The sequence below is a fragment of the Pelophylax lessonae genome (assembly GCF_965119305.1).
Source record: "Pelophylax lessonae genome assembly, chromosome: 8".
In the NCBI taxonomy this organism is placed as follows: Eukaryota; Metazoa; Chordata; class Amphibia; order Anura; family Ranidae; genus Pelophylax; species Pelophylax lessonae.
The window spans coordinates 236,550,966-236,569,207 of NC_138775.1; positions in this window are offsets into that span (position 1 = coordinate 236,550,966).

Below are 18,242 nucleotides of genomic sequence, written 5' to 3' on the forward strand. Positions count from 1 at the left end.
CACACTGTTCTCTCTGCATTGAATGGGGGCACACTGATCTCTCTGCATTGAAAGGGGCACGCTGATCTCTCTGCATTGAAAGGGGGCACGCTGGTCACTCTGCATTGAATGGGGGCACACTGATCTCTCTGCATTGAATGGGGGCACACTGTTCTCTCTGCATTGAAAGGGGCACGCTGATCTCTCTGCATTGAAAGGGGGCACGCTGGTCACTCTGCATTGAAGAGGGCACACTATACCTTGATTACTGAAGGCCCCTTTCACACTTTTGTGACCTCAAAGTCACGCAATGTTTTACAGCGTTTTTTGCCGCAAAGCAATGCCTATTACATTTTTCTGTTTTCGCCCCCCCAAAAGTTTTGAGCACCAGCCAGCACCAGGGTGGAGGAAGAGGACACTGGGTAGGAGCAGCAGCCGGAGGAGCACATGGGGGGCAAAGGAGGAGGACACGGGGCTGGAGAAGCACATGGGGGGACAGAGGAAGAGGACACGGGGCTGGAGGAGCACACGAGGGGGACAGAGGAGGAGGACAGGGGGCCAGAGGAGCACATGGGAGGGGGGGTGGGAGGATGAGGGGGCTGGAGGAGGACACAGGGAGGGAAAGAAGAAGCGGCGCTGTCAGCTGAAAACTATACAAGGGAAATTGTGTGCAGTGTGGGTCATTGTGGGCCCTCCACCCCTCGGGGCCCATGTGCAGTGAACACCCTGCACACATGGATGATACGCCACTGTCTCTAGCAATACACACCCAACTGAGCATGTGTGGAGTGCCCTCAAGGCTCTTTTCTATCAGGAGATGGATTGGGGGCTGTAGAAGAAGGGGAGGAGCAGAGACGACAGGATCAAACAGCCTTTTTACACAATGCAGAGGATTAACCCCTTAGGTTCCACTATGAGTATAAAAAGCATGCTTTACTGCATATGCAGACTCATGTTACTGTTGTGGGTTTAGTAAAAGGGAGACAGCTGCTAATTGCACTGAAATCAACTGGCGCATTGTCTGTATTTTTGTTTATTTGATACTTTATAACCTCAATAAAAAAAATCTATTGAAATGAAAAGTTATACCACCTCCAACCATCTGCCACTAGAAATTGATTAAATAAATGCAAAGTCCACCATATGTGAAAGGAAAGTCTCTATAACTGAGTGACAATCGTGGGAAGCAACTCCTGTATATTCCGTGATGTCTGTCACCAAAATCACCACGTCCCACTCCTCTTAAATTCAACACTCACCACAAATCTGTGAGTATGAGGCATGCAGTAGTATTATCACTCTACAATCTCTCCACGGTAGGTCCTCCGTGCTCCCGGATGTTTGTACCACACACTATAACGCTCACAAACACAAAGTAAAGCATCATAGTGTAATCCTTTACAAAAAGTTAATTGCAGACCTTCACCCCTTTAAAAATTTGCACTTACAATCACACAGAAAGCATGAGCATTTGATTATTTAACATCGCAGTCAGATTACCCCCGGATGTCTCAAAACAGTGTCGCACTCCGCTCCGTACACGTTCTGTGTCAGTGCCCATTCATTCTGGTGGGAAAGCTGATGTCACTGGTCACCGTGTAGTCCCGCTCTGACGCGTTTCGTCATTATGACTTTATCTAAAACTCAATGTGACTGCGATAATATATGATCAAATGTGGGGTTAAAACCGGCGGTGAGGAGGCGAAATGCATTCTGAAGGGTGATCCAAATGCTGACTGCTTTTTAGAGAGCAAAGCAAATTTAAATGAGTCCCTAATTTTTTTGTAAATTATTTTCTAGAATGTTACATTTTTTTTTTACTTTTTTTTAACCTCCCTGGTGGTATTCCCAAGTGTGGCTCGGGGTTAATATACAGTACCAAAAGCGGTACCCCGAGCCACACTTGGGATTACCCCACAATCACACTTAACTTCTGCCACGATCCCCGTTGTCCTCCCACTGTCCTCCGGCCATCCTACCGTTGTCCCCCCCCCCCCCCCCCCCGCTGTGTGCTCTGGCCGATGCCGGCAATTGTCTTCCAGTTCCCTTCCCTGTGAGTGACAGCTTTCCACCTAGTGCCTTTTTCAGTTTCCTGCCTGTACTTTTGCAGTTCTTTGTGCCTGGAAAATTGAGAACGTCCATGGCGTACAAAAAGCATTCTTTTAGCTCAAAAACAATTTTAGACGAACTGGAAAACAGTGACAGTGAATTGGAATTATTTGGAGAACTGAGCGATAGTGATTCGTGGGAAAATTCAAGTGACGACAGCGATGATTCTGCGACTGAGCTCAGCGATGTGAGAACTTGGTGCTCTATTGATTGTGGGACGGATCAGGCAGCGCCCCCAAGATTCCCATTTACTGGAGCACCTGGTATAAAAGTAGACATTGACCATGGAAAAAACCCCTTGGCATACCTACAATTATTTCTGACTGATGAGGTTATTGAAAAAATTGTTACAGAGACAAACCGGTACAAAGAGCAACAATTGGCTACGCATCGGATGTTTGCAAGATGCAGAAAGTGGGAACCAGTGACCAAAGATGACATTTGCAAATTTCTGGGCCTAATAATTCTTCAGGGAGTGGTGGAGAAACCCTGCAGAACTGGTATTGGACAACTAATACATTACTTGCCACTCCGTTCTTTGGCACAGTCATGTCAGAGTACAGATTCTCCCTCATAATGAAATATCTCCACTTCGAAAACAATGAATAATTTGATGAAACTACTCATGCAAATGTTTTTTGCACCAAAACAAAAAACATTTGGGAAGTACTGTATATCAAATGATTCTACAGAATTTCCAATGGAGCTATGTGCCAGAAAGAGACATCAGCATAGATGAAAATCTAATGGCCTACAAGGGAAGGCTCAGCTGGGTGCAATACATTGCATCAAAGAGGGCACGATTTGTTGTAAAATCCTACATGCTGTACGAATCGTCAACTGGCTACATTTGAAATTCAGTGATATGCTCACTGGAAAAGGAACAAAATTCAATCAAAAATACAGCAACTATGGAATGGCAACATCTTTTGTTCTTTCACTAATTGAGCCATTGCTAAATCAAGGCTATTGTGTCACAATTGACAACTTTTTTACATCTCCTGAACTTTATGAGGTTCTACTGCAAAACAAAACTGATGCCTATGTAACTGTAAGGACTAACCGGCGCGACATGCCGCCAATGTTTGGCAAAAAGAAGCTCAAGACAGGAGAAATGGTTGCCTGCAGAAAGGCAAAATGATGGCACTGCGATGGCGGAAGAAGAAAGATGTGTGCCTAATGAGTACAGTGCATAACACCTCCACTGTTATGGTACGCACGAAAGGTGGGAAAGAAGTCATGAAGCCACAAGTAGTGATAGACTACAATAACACCATGGAAGATGTCGACAGAGCTGACCAAGCAGTGACCCTCTACCCAGCAATGAGGAAACAGCAAAAGAAGTACTATAAGAAGATCTTTCTTATAGTGATTCATTCTGACTTAATTTGGAAAGTTGCCGAACGTATTTTTCTGAATCACCAAACACCATTAATGGCTGTGAACAGATCTGGACGTCCTGCTGTTGGCGTTGTCAACCCGGAACACCTGACTGGTTGTCACTTCATGGACTACATCCCACCAACTGAGAAAAAGTCAGCACCTACAAGGATGTGCGTGGTTTGTTACACGAAGAGAGATGACAGTGGAAGGAAAATAAGAGAAGGAAACCAGATTCTATTGTCCCGATTGTGACATCGGACTTTGTGCAGTCCCATGTTTCAAAATATTTCATACCCGAGATGTTTACTAAACCATTATTACAGTGACTAGTAATATTGCACCCCTTGTTTGTACACATTTCAGTGTTTTTGGTTGTATTATATTATTGAATAAAATGTATTATTATTATATTATAATTTATGATTTTGTGTTTTGAACTTTATCATACCCAGGATGTCTACTAGACTCTTGTTTGAACAGATTTAAGTGAGTCATTCCTAAGAATTACTGGCCTAAAATAAAAAACAACAGATTTCCATGCATTTATCTTCAACCAGTACATCTCTATGCGAATCAGTGGGCAGGAGGATTTAGTATCATTTCCATGACTAAAGGCGGTGAAGCCTGCAAAATAAAAAGGCAAAATTACTTTTTTATTTTCTTGGAAAAGTAGAAGCTTGGAAAAGAGTGTCTTGGAGTAAGTCATCTGGAGGCATTACAGCCTACTAAACCAAAAATAAATAATGGAGGGTGTGACTTAGGTAGTGTACATAAGCATTAGTACATGCAGTGGTTTACATAACTCATGGGCACTGAGAAAACACGTATGCAATTATTTGCACATATTTTGCTCAAACACCTCCTGGCGAGAAACTGAGACAACAGAACATTTTCTTCATACAGAACCTTTTTCAAGTAAGCTTGTATTGGAATGTCAAAAATAACTGTAGCACTGCCCCTTGGGGGTTGCTTGTAGTTGTATGTTCCACGGTGCCGCTTTGACCCGTCCAGCCCTCCTGACACTCTAGGTTCAGACATGTTGTGTATACCTTTAAATGACACAATGCAGAGCTATTTTAACTCTTTATACACTGCCTGGCCAAAAAAAAGTCGCTACCTGGAATTAACCACTTGCCGACTGCCGCACGACTATTTACGTCGGCAGTCAGCCCCTCATAGGCAAAGCAACGTAGGGCTATGTCGCTAGCCTGTAAGGGTTTTGGGAGCAGTCACGGGCCCCCCCCGCGCGTGTGCCCGGCGGACCCGATGTCCGCCGGGCACTCGCGATCATCCGTGACAGCGGGAGAAAGGCAGGCTGCTAGTGTAAACAAAGCCGCCTGTCAGTCTCCCCTCTGTAAGAATGGTGATCAAACGGTTCTACTATGTACATCAAGCCACAACCAATCACAGTTAGAAACACGCCCCTAGGACACACTTAACCCCTCCCTCTCCAATACAGTTAACTCCTTCACTGCCAGTGTCATTTTTACAGTAACAGTGCATATGTATAGCACTGATTACTGTAGTAATGTCACTGGTAACCCCAAAAGTGTCAAAAATATCAGTCAAGGGTCCGATCTGTCCGCCCCAATGTCGCAGTCCTGCAAAAAAAATCACAGATCGCCGCCATTACGCGTTAAAAAAAAACAACAAAAATGACAAAAATCTTTCCCTTTGTTAGTAAACGCAATAACTTTTGCGCAAACCAATCAAAATACGCTTTTTGCAATTTTTTTTACCAAACAGATGGTAAAAAAAAAAAATGGCCTAAAATGTTAAAAATTTTTGATTTTTACATTTTTTTGGGGAATTTCATATAAAAAAATGTGAAAAATATTGTTATTTTTGCAAAATTGACACTCTTTTTTTGTTTACAAGGGGTAATGGTCTAGTTCCCGCCCAAGCACGCCTCCATCCCAAATTAACATAACAATACAGAAAAATGGCCCGCGGGACTTTAAATGAGGTTGGTGCTATTGGCTGGAGATTGAATAAATACCAAATTAAATATGTAAAACAATGTATACATTTATTATTACACTGTATAAACAAGTTAAGCAAATAATAATGACATGTAAAAAATATCACATAGCACGGCTCGATGGCCATAATGGCATAGTGTAATAGCATGTACAATATTAAACGTTGATAGATATCCTGGTGTGACCACTTGGTTGGACAATAGCCTGGATAACATGTTGATAGTTCCATGATAGTGGAATAATACAAATTGATCTGACGCGTTTCGGGAGCTACATCTCCCTTCTTCAGAGATCTATGTATTTGGATGTATCTACAAAAGAACAATAAGTTTGAGTATATGTGAAAGGCTGTAAGGCTAAAGTTAGGCTAAAGTTAACAATTCAAAGGGGATAATGATGATACAAAGGAGTGTGGATTACTCACAGGTTGAACTACATGGAGATTGGATTCCCGTGTAATGGTGGCGGACTTTTTTTGTTTATAGCGCATGATCAAAAAATCGCACAGGTGATCAAATACCACCAAAAGAAAGCTCTGTTTGTGGGAAAAAAACGACGCCAAATTCGTTTAGGTACAGCGTCGCATGACCGCGCAATTGTCCGTTAAAGTCACGCAGTGCCAAATCGCAAAATAGGCCCCTGTCAGGAAGGGGGTAAAATCTTCCGGGGCTTAAGTGGTTAACTAAGCAACTAACTAAACTAAGCATGCAGTAACTATCCTATTGAATAGTTACTGCATGTAACTGCAAATAATGAGGTCAGCTGATTACCTGAATATACTGAATGACCAGGTTATTCCATCAATGGATTTTTTCTTCCCTGATGGCACGGGAATATTCCAAGATGACAATGCCAGGATTCATCGGACTCAAATTGTGAAAGAGTGGTTCAAGGAGCATGAGACATCATTTTCACACATGGATTGGCTACCACAGGGTCCAAAACCTAACCCCATTGAGAATCTTTGGTATGTGCTGAATAAGGCTTTGCGCAGTTGTCCTACTCCCCCATCATCAATACAAGATCTTGGTGAAAATGAATGCAACACCGAACGTAAATAAATCATGTGACATTGCAGAAACATATCGGAACAATGCCATAGTTAATGCGTGCTGTAATCAAAGCTAAAGGCGGCCCAACGTGTGTGTATAAATCCAACAAAAAGCCGGGAACTCGGTGCTTCTTCTTAAAAGGTCCTTTATTGATGCACAACAGCAAATACAATGTCCATAGATGCTAACACGTTTCGACCTCAGCCTTCCTCATAGCAATTTTGTTGGATTTATCTATTGTGGACTGGTTGGCCTGAGCACCGGCACTCTGACTTTACATCTTTTATATGGCAGTAGAGCTTGGGTGAGTTTGTGACCTTTTTTTTTGGTGGCGACTTTTTTTTGGCCAGGCAGTGTATTTATTTTACTAATAAGGAAGGCTTAACCACTTGCCGACCTGCCGCCGTATATCGAGGATGGCTGGTCGTCAGGTTCCCCGAATCGCCAGCGGGGAAGCTGATTCACGGGGCCGGCAGCCTAATTTTGCCACCGGGCACCCACGATCGCTCCCCGTGGAGAGAGTTCACGTGCTCCTGTTTTCCTCCTATTTAGGAACAAAGGTCTCTGTGTTGATTCCATAAGCCCATCCCCCTCACAGTCAGAAAACACCCCCTAGGCTCACATTTAACCCTTTGATCGCCCCTAGATTAACCCCTTCCCATTCAGTGTCATTATTACAGTAACAGAGCATATTTTTAGCACTGATTACTGAGTAATATCACTGGTCCCCCCAAAAGTGTCAAAAATGTCAGTTAGGGGTCCGATCTGTCCGCTGCAATGTCGCAGTTCTGCTAAAAATCGCAGATCGCCGCCATTACTAGTATAAAAAAATAAAAATGACAAATCTTTCCCCTAGTTTGTAGACGTGATAACTTTTTGTGCAAACCAATCAAAATATGCTTATTGGGATTGGCCTAAAATGATGAAAAAATAAAATGTTTAATTTTTTTTATTGAAAATGTTATATAGCAGAAAGTGAAAAATACTGTTTTTTTTTTTTTTCAGAATTGTCGCTTTTTTTTTCTTGTTTATATCGCAAAAAAAAAAAAAAAAGATCTCACAGGTGATTAAATACCACCAAAAGAAAGCTCTATTTGTGGGGGAAAAAAAGGACATCAATTTTATTTGGGTACAGCATTGCACGACCGCGCAATTGTCAGTTAAAATAACGCAGTGCAAAATCGTAAAAAATTACCTGGTCATTAGGGGGAAAATCTTCCAGTCCAGAAGTGGTTAAGGGAGGTATTAATCAATGTGGCCCTAGATAATCTGTCAAGTCTCAGTTGAAATAATACTAAGAGAACAAGTTAAATAACCAGTTATAGTAACAAGAAAATAACACCAATATACAAAGTATCTGACATTAAGTGAAAGAATCTCTCAGAAAGCTATCAATTGCTATATGAAATATTCCTTCTAAAGGGGAACCCCAGGCCGGCCTATAGTGCCTGTATTCTAATGAGAGATGAGGTAATCTATATACCAGTAGCGTGTCCCCTTTAAAAGCAATAAAATATACATTTTCAGAATGCAAGGCCTTGCTATTATCTTCACCGGCAGTTGGAGCTCAAAGAACAACTGTAGCAATTGATAAGTGGACTTTGAGCAGGTGCTCTCTCACCAATCCTGACGACCCTCTTATAACTCCTGGAAGAACAAGCAAAGTCAACTCTCCACACTGTGAGACAATGAGATGGCCGTGCTCTGTTGATTCAGTAAGTCCCACTGACTCCAATACAATCAGTGATGCTGCAAGGATGTCCATGATGTAGAGGAGTGTCATCCGTCCTGCCTGGGCTGAGTCTGCAGACAGCTGGGTGGCATGCAGTAGGCCGCAGTCCTCTCTCTCTCTGCTGCTAACCGATGCACACACGATGGATCAAGAGTCATAATTCTTCCCTGGAGTGAAAGGCCTGCTGGGAGGTGTAGTTCATAAACAGTTCAGCAGTGCAGTAATTCTTTCCAGAAGACTACAGTTCCCAAAATGCTCTCTTCCAGTCTCAGGAGTATGATGTATGAAATCCAAACCCAACAATATGGGAGCACAGAGACAGTCTGAGAGAGCAGATAATAAGTCTGCATAGTCAGGTACCTGTAGTCCGCTTCTGGCTACATAACTAATGATTGTATTGCTATGATAATGCTGATGTTATAAAATGAAAGTGTATGCTGTGACCACAGACCTCTTTTAATTGGCGACCGCCTACCACAGCTATACTGCGTCAGAGCGGCCCCACTGCTCAGGATCATGTACATGTACGCGATCCGGCGCTTCCATGTAGGGGCTGCGCGCCTGCAGCACCAGCAGTGCTGCCATTTGCTCCAGCACATGCCGATCAGCAGTTGCTGTCCAATAATTGATGGACGGGACCCACTGATCAGCTGAGCAAATGAGAGAAGAGAGCCCTGTGTTGGTAAACAACAAAAAGCTCTCTACAGACAGCTGCGACGTGCCCTTTTTTTTTTTCTCCCTGCAAAGCAGAGTGTAAAAACTTGCACATTGCTTAGTGAAAACAGTACACAGTAAACATTTTTAGGGGCACAGTTAACCCTTTGATCGCCCTAGAGGGTAACCCCTTACCAGCCAGTGTGATTAGTACAGCGACTGTGCATATTATTAGCACTGATCCCTGTGTTAGTGTCAATGTCAGTGTCATTTAGTCAGTTCCCACCCAGCGTCAGCTAGTGTCAGATTTCCCGCCGCACTATCACAGTCCAACTAAGTCGCTGATCGCCACCATTAATAGTATAAAAAAATAAAAAAACAGTATCTATTCTATAGTTTGTAGATGCTATAACATTCACGTAAAACAATTAATACACCCATATTGGTATTTTTTTAACCAAAGACATTTTTGCCTAAATTTATGAGGAAATTTGATTTTAATTTTTTTTTTTTTTATTGGATATGCTTTATAGCAGAAAGTAAAATATTGTTTTTTTTTCCTTTCAAAATTTTTTGTCTTTATTCGCTTATATACTAAAAAATAAAAAACCCAGTGGTGGTCAAATACCACCAAAAGAAATCTCTGTGTGAAAAAAAATATACTGTATACATTTTGTTTGGGTACAGTGTTGCATGACCATGCAATTGCAAGCAGCGCAGTGCTAAATAGAAAAATAATGGCCTGGTGGTTAAAGTATTCCTCCAGTAATTTATTTCCTGCTACTATATGTTGCCAATCTTCCAGGTTGCAGTGGGCAAGAGGGACAGCTGCCCACAGCACTGTGGTATCATGTGAGGTGAGGGGGGCACAACAAGGAGATTGGGGAGGAAGAGGGGACATTTGTGGAGGGATATGTGCTAGGATTGGGGATTGGGGAACAGAATTTGTGCTGGAAAGGGGAGATTTGGAGTGAGGGGGAGAGGATTTGTGTTTGGAGGGGAAATTTGAGGGTCAAAGGATTTGTGCTAGGCGAGGGACATTTTTTTTTGGGGGGGGGGGATTTGAGCTGGGGGGGGAGATTTGTGCTGGGAATGGGGATTTCAGCAGGGGCAGATTTGTACTGGGAGGATAGGGAATATATGTTTAGGGGGTGAGCATGCAAATTAGTGCCCTGTATTTTTTGGTGGGGGGGGGTTCTGACACATAATGCTTACATCTTGGAGGGAGTTGTTTGCCCTGGGCTCTAGATGACCTTTTCCCAGCACTGCTCTGGGGGTATGGGGGCTCAGAGTATTATTGCGCTGAATGGTAACCACATTTGTTGTTTTTTTTTGTACAGCCCACCGCCACATGGGAGAAGAAGATAGCAGACCCATGATGTCACCGGACTGGTTAGAAGACCCCTGTAATAAAGGTACGCAAATATATTTAGATTTAAATGCAAAAAGTGATTTTATTGTGAAATTGATTTGTGTTCAAAGTCAGAAAAATACATATGACAAATTTCTAAAACTTGTAACTTTTTTTCAGAATTTTGCCCATTTGTCAATGATGGGTTCACCTACTGATTTCCTGTCTTCTGTACAGGAGCCTCCATTCAGGTCTTGCCTGTTTCCCATGTCACCTTCACACCCTGCTCTGTCATCTTCATATTGTGTGACTCGCCTTCCACCCCCTCTCCTGTCATTTGTTTTCCTGTGTCAGCTCTACCTCTCCCCTCAGGGAAGAATGAAGACACTCACTGTAATGCGATTAGTCAAATATTTTGCAAGCTGCAAGAGTGAAACTTCTTTCATTGGCAAACATACTTTGACCTAGTAAGGAAACACTCACTTCCAACTTTCTCATCTGTAATAAGGTCACTGAAGAGCAGCTGTATTGATGCAATTTTATGGGCACTTGCAAAGGACTCTATTAGAGCATTTGTAATTGTACTCAGAGTAGTGCCACACTCCCCTTGGTTTATATTGGGTGTCAGTGCACCTTAAGGTGGCTTACACTGCATTGAGGCTAGACAGGGTACAGATAATAGTTTGGGAGTTGAGCTCAGTCTCTGCCAGCTGCATTGTTCCAATTCCTCAGCCAGGGTGATCACCAGTTGGCTCTTCCATCAGACACATATACCTTATGTAGGCAGGAGGGGTCGGCCGGCTGCCTCTGCTAGTACCTGTAGGGGTGCTGTCAAGCTAGTTTTTCTCTTAGAATTAATTTAATTGGGATAGCACTATAGGAAGTGATACAGCAATCTCACTTTCCCTTTCCCACTGGACTGTTATGTTTCCACCGGCACTAGGGAAAACCAATCATAGGACTAATGTGCCCTCTTGTGTGTGCTCTGGCTGCCATCTTGGGGACACCTATGCCAAAATTAGACACAAAGTGCTTACAAGTTTTAACAGCCATTTTGGAATGTGCTATAAAAAACACAGTCTGCATCACTAAAGCTCCCTGGATTGGGAAGTTTTAGGACCCTGTTTTAGGGACAAATAGGCTCAGATAGGCTCCAGATACTGCTTTGCGCTTCATGCAGACCTGATGGGGAACCAGGAGATTCAGGCAGCCTGGAAATCAAGGCCCCCCTGTGAGTAAACCAATTGGCAAGGTGCAGCTTTGACAGAAAGTTCTGAATATTGCAGACATCCTATTTCATGGAAAATCCTTGTGCCCAAAGAAACCATTTGTATTCAGGAGTAGTTGCTAGAGAAGCCCAGTACTTGAAGGAATTTGGAGCTTAATGGAGACATTCACTGTTTTTTTTCCCATTGCTGTGTGAGAATTGGAGATCTGTATGCTGAACCTGTGGCACCTGTACTTGAGGTTAAACAAACTTTACTGCCTGGAAGTTTGACCCGTAAAGCTTCTATACTTCAACGTTTTGTACAAAGCATGTCTAACTGGGATATATTGAGGATCTGTCCTAAGTATGGGTTGTAGCTTTGGGTTCGGCATCCAACCTATAAGCCCTCTATTGGAAAAAAGTATTCTGTCTGGTATTTAAACTGGGAGGTTTTGTGGCTGAATTTGGTCTGTATGCTATATTTGAATCCAGCAATTATAAGTTATTGTGGTGAATATGGTGTCCATGGGCTTCCACAAGGGGGGGTCAAGTGCCCCCTCCCCCCCCAGGGAATCAGGAATTGGCAAGGTGCCCGCACTTGGACACTGGTGTCTGTTAGTGGTCCTTGCAAGGTCAGCAGCGCCCGCCACTGACTTTTTTTCTGAGTCTGCTGCTCTCTGATTCACTGAAACCGTCTCTCCCTCACCTTCGATGCGATGACTCGGACGCTCGGCTCCGGTCCCCCCTGTGTACTGTGTAGAGAGAGATATAGATCTGGCCGGGGCCGCCAACTCAAGTGGAGTGGTGGTGGAGTCCTACCTGCGTGTGGAGTGATCTGTGGGACTGTCTGGGGAAGGGACTGTGCTGTGCAGTGGCTGCCCAGTGTAGGAGAGAGAACCAGAGAATAGACAGGCAGCCTGAGCAAAGGAGGAAGCAAGGAGGACTCATGGAGTGGAATATATATATATATATATATATATATATATATATATATATATATAAAGCCTAAAGTTTTAGTTTAGGCTGTGGGACATCCGTTGGCTCTGAATCTTTTAAAAATTACACCTGGGAGGTAATTTTCTGCCCTGATATGCTCCTGTTCTTGTCAAGGGAATCCCCTCAGCGGCCAGGGGATAGGTGCAGCCATCAATCGCAAATATTATTTTTATACAGGATTTAGATAGCGCCAACAGTTTGCGCATCGCTTTACAATGTGAGGGAAGACAATACAGTTACAATACAATTCAAAACAGGAGGAACTAGAGGGCCCTACTCGTTAGAGCTTAAAATCTAGAAATACATTAAATACATCTACCATTCTCGTGAAGAAGTAATCTTCATAACTGCAAAAAAATATGGTGTCCATATCGCCATCTGCCTTTTGCAACTGTAAAAATGATTGTACTGAAAACTGTATCATACCCTTTTAGAACAAGAAAAATTGAGGCATGTATGGAGTTTGATGGCACCGTATAAAGGCTTGAAAAAACAAACTGTTTAAAAAAAATATTATCACATTTTCAAAGCCATACAAAAAACATATTCATATCTAAAACATAGACACAGATTTCTATGTCATTAGCTGTTTTGCTCTACTAAAGTGAATCACAGATGTAATGACCAAAGATGTAATAACTGTCAACTGTAGCAAATACCATCTGGATTTTATGTGCTCAACATGTTTCGCAGGGGAGTCACCGCTTCTTCAGGAGCTTTATACATCATCATATAGAGCAGAAATCAATATCTAATACTGAAAAACAGTGATCAAAAATTAGTTCTAGGTTTAAAAACAGTATATATACTTAACACAGGGTTTGTACGGTCATAAAACTCCTGGAAAAGTCATGGGATTTTGACATGACACTTTCCAGGCCTGGGAAAGTTTTGGAAAATGACTGAATCCCACAAAGTTTTGGAAAAGTCATGGAATTTGGAAAGGCACCACTGCTGTGGAGCAGATGCTTAATTATTTTATTGACAGTGACATAGAGCTGCAGGATTAAAAGTAAAAAAATTGTGATCTTTTGCAGTGGCAACGGCAGAAAATCTAGCTGCCAGGCCCTGTATTTATGGAATTCCTGTCTGGTGACGCCAGCCCCGCCAAATCGGCGTGTGACATCACCGGGTCTGGCCTCGTGGTGGGCATGTGCCTGCGTTGTGCATGCGCAAAGTCCAATATGGGCGCCTGCCCATTGAGGGGGACTGAGTCCCTCCCCAAAGCTCCAGGCACCCAATAGATAGCGAGGGAAGGCCAGCGGTCGCCAGTGGCCCACCCCTCCCCATGAAGCCGCATATCCGCCGGAAGAGAGACCAGGCCCCGTGCCTCAAGGTTAAGCTCCGCCCTGCATTGTCACAGCAGTGGCCATGATGAGATAGGGCATGGAGATGGAAAAAACATGTTGGGGCACAAAACTACCTATGCGACCAATTGAAGCCACACAGCAGTACTCCCCAAAGCCCATGATGCCATGCAACGAACCGCTAGACAAAAACACATATGGAACAGCACCACATGGAAAACATCACCATATTTATATTTTAAATACAAAAATGACAAATCGGACCTAACTTACAGTCAACTAAAGATATCATCACTGTAAATACATAAATATAATCCACATATAAACTTTAAAGAAAAAAATAGATACAAGAAACATATACAAAGTATATTATCGTTATTCCACATTTATTTTTTTTAAATGATTATTCATATTTTAAGGGTCCTAATGTACCCCCTAGTTGGGGTCCTGTCAGTAGATTGCCCATATACAAGGGTGAGTCAAAATAATTATGGAGAATTCCCAGGGGAAGCATTAAATCTCCAGGGTCCCTGTAAGGGACACCGGAGATGTAACAGGCCCAATGTCATTCGCAGCTGGATAGGGATAGTTGTTCGTTGGGATTCATAAAAATGGTCTATAAGAGTTTACCTCATTAATTCCAGGGGGGACCATTGCATTTAAGAATTTGATCGAAAGGGTCTCATGCTGGAGAATGCGTTTGTCCCAATTGCCTCCCCTGGGGTCCCGCCGGATAACTTCAAGAACAAAAAAAAGAGACCATTTCTGTATGATATTTATGGTGGAGGCAAATATGTCTGGTCACTGGGGTTATGACCTTAACACTGCCTGAATAGTAAGTGTGGTCACCAATTCTCTGTACAAACTGTTGTTTGGTCTTGCCGATGTAGAAAGCTCCACATTGGCAGACCATGATGTAAACCACCTCTTCTGTGGCGCAGTTTGAAAAAGCATTGGATCTATGCCATTGTTCATTTGGCAGTCTAATCCCAGGGCCTTCATGGACCCAGGGACACCGTGAACACCTACCACAGCGATATGTTCCATGTGGTTGAGATCTGTCATTCCCATTATATGGTATATAATGGCTGGCAGTCAATTGTTGTCTCAATGTAGTTGCATGTCTGAAAATGTACTCAGGAGTCTGTCTAACATATTTTGAAATGGTGTAATCATCAGTAAGAAAATGCAATTTTTTTGCGATCACTGATCACAATTGGGGTTCGTTAGATGAATATCTAATAACTATCTCTACTGTTGCATTCCATTGCTTGGGAGAGGTATCATACAAAACAGAGGTCATAGCTTTCTCCTTTGCCTTATTGAATAAGTGTTTCAAGAGGATCCATGAGTACCCTTATGCCAAAAGTCTCTCCTTCATTAAATCTGCCTGTTTTTTTCAAATACGAATCTGAGGTGCAGTTCCTCCGCAATCGTAAGTATTGGGCGTAAGGAATATTTCTAACCAACGACCTGGGATACAAGCTTCTGGCATTAAGTAAAGTGTTACCTTCACTAGGTTTACAGTAAAGATCTGTTTGTATCCCTCAGGTCCAATTCCGATATTAAGATCTAAAAAAGAGACCCATTATTTGCTCACATTGTGAGTACATTTTAGATTGTAGTCTTTGGTATTCAGAAGTTCCAAAAACATTCCCAACTCCCTTTCTGTATCGGTCCAGATGACCAAAAGGTCATCTATATACCGGAACCAGTACAGGATGTAGGGAAGCCATGATGCAAAGATCTCATCTGAAAATACTTCTCTCTCCCAGCCACCTAAATATACATTCACATAGGACGGGGAACAAGAAGTGCCCATTGCAACCCCTTGAATTTGAAGAAAAAGTTGATCCATAAATAAAAAATTATTTTTGGTCAAAATAAAAGTAAGTAGGTTTAAGACAAAACGACTGAGTGGCCAGGATGACCTGTGCTGCTCCATGAGGAAGGACTTAATCACCCAGAAGCCCCACTCATGCGGAATACTAGAATACAATGATTCTATATTGTAGGGCATCCGGGGGAACATGAGTCCCCTCCATGTTTCAGCAAATCCGATATATTTTTGATGTGAGAGGGGAGTCTCATTACACGGGGAAGCAAAAATGAATTCACAAATCTACTGGCATTCTCAGAATGAAAAGTTGAGTGTGCTGCGCAAATCTTGCAGATTCGCAAATTGCAAGACAGTGGCAAATAATTAAACAGTGTGGGTACTGTGAAATGTGAATAAAGAAAATTGTATATAAAAGCTGTGCAAAAAAATATTTAAATTACTGTGAATCCTGTATTCTCTGTGTATATAACTAACATAATTCACAAATTAATCATAATCAGTGTACACGTAAATAAAGTACTGTGCAAAAAATCTTTCCCACCCACCCGGTAGACCCATAATTTCTGGCAAACTGAGAATGCCAGTAATATCAAGATAATCTGCGAGCTACTATGGGTAAATGAAGGATATGCCACTAGCACTGGTCACTCCCCTTAAGGTAAATGTGTGATACTAAGATAATTCACAAATGAATCATAATCAGTGTACACGTAAATAAAGTACTGTGCAAATAACAAAAAATGAGTGCCCCTGGTGCCCTTTGTTATTTGCACAGTACTTTATTTAGGTGTACACTGATTATGATTCATTTGTGAATTATCTTAGTATCATACATTTACCTTAAGGGGAGTGACCAGTGCTAGTGGCATATCCTTCATTTACCCATAGTAGCTCGCAGATTATCTTGATATTACTGGCATTCTCAGTTTGCCAGAAATTATGGGTCTACCGGGTGGGTGGGAAAGATTTTTATGGACCTTAGGTAAGGTGTAAAAGGTAGGTGTACGAGGATATGGATTAATCAAATACCATTGTTTGTTATTCAAAACATCATGGCACATACATTGATATTGTACGTGGGTCATCAAGACGATGTTACCCCCTTTGTCTGATGGCTTGATAATTAATTCAGTCTGTGTCTTGAGGTGTCTAAGGGCATATAGTTGTTCATGTGACAGGTTAGATGAGTTATAAGGCAATTGCCATTGGGCTCCTTTTAAATATTTTACAGTTGATTATATTGAGCTCTGGGTGCTTTATGCTATTAGTGTTTGAGATGTCTGCACCACATATGTGTTTAAGTTGCTTTGGACTTTGGACTGTGATAGAGCCAAGGTCTAAAAAACCCCCTGTTGCACCAGGGAGCTTTGTGTTTGCAGGTACAATCGTGGTGCCTTTTATTTAACAATTTGTGTGCCTTCATACGTTCCCTACGATTAAAACCCCCCCCAGAAAGTTGTAAAAACTATGGGAGGTCCTCACAAAATGTAGCAAAGAGCTTATGACTCTATTGGATTAATCATCACACCGTTGATTTAAAACTTTTAGATGCAGAGATTGAGACCCTCAATACGAATTATAGACATGGTCTTGATCTCTCTACCTTCCCTCCCAAATGTAGGGAGATCAGGGAGCACCTTGAAACTATGAACAAGGAAATTGTCAACAAAAAACAGAAAAAATTTAATTTTCGACAAGTTAGCCTTTGCTGAGGGGTATGCAAAAAATGAACAGGAAAAAGCACAACTAGGAATTTCGGTAGACATAATAACTCACATATACAAGATCAAAGAGATAATACCACTGATTCTATTACCTCACAGATCACATCACGAACCTGCAATCTTCACGAGCACGTCCTCCCAAACGTTCACGTAATCACAGTGGTGGGTATTGACCTACAGACATAGACAAAAATCACATACAAACATGTCGCCTTGAATGGGGGCATCAGAGGTAATTAGTGGCAATTTTACACCAGTATTGCACAATTTGTTAAATAAAGACACCACAATTGTACCTGCAAACACAAAGCTCCCTGGTGCAACATGGGGTTTTTTAGACCTGGCCTTGGCTCTATCAGTCCAAAGCAACTTAAACACATATGGTGAGTATCCTTGCGACAGGTGAGTATCCTTGCGACTGGTGAGTATCTTGCGACTGGTGAGTATCTTTGCGACTGGTGAGTATCTTTGCGACTGGTGAGTGTCCTTGCGACTGGTGAGTATCCTTGCGACTGGTGAGCATCCTTGCGACTGGTGAGTATCCCTGCGACTGGTGAGTAGCTTTGCGACTGGTGAGTAGCTTTGCGACTGGTGAGTAGCTTTGCGACTGGTGAGTAGCTTTGCGACTGGTGAGTGTCCTTGCGACTGGTGAGTATCTTTGCGACTGGTGAGTATCTTTGCGACTGGTGAGTATCCTTGCGACTGGTGAGTATCCTTGCGACTGGTGAGTATCCTTGCGACTGGTGAGTACCTTGTGACGGGTGAGTATCCGTGCAACTGGTGAGTATCCTTGCAACTGGTGAATATCCTTGCACTGGTGAGTATCCTTGCGACTGGTGAAGTAACTTGCGACTGGTGAGTATCTTTGCGACTGGTGAGTATCTTTGCGACTGGTGAGTGTCCTTGCGACTGGTGAGTATCCTTGC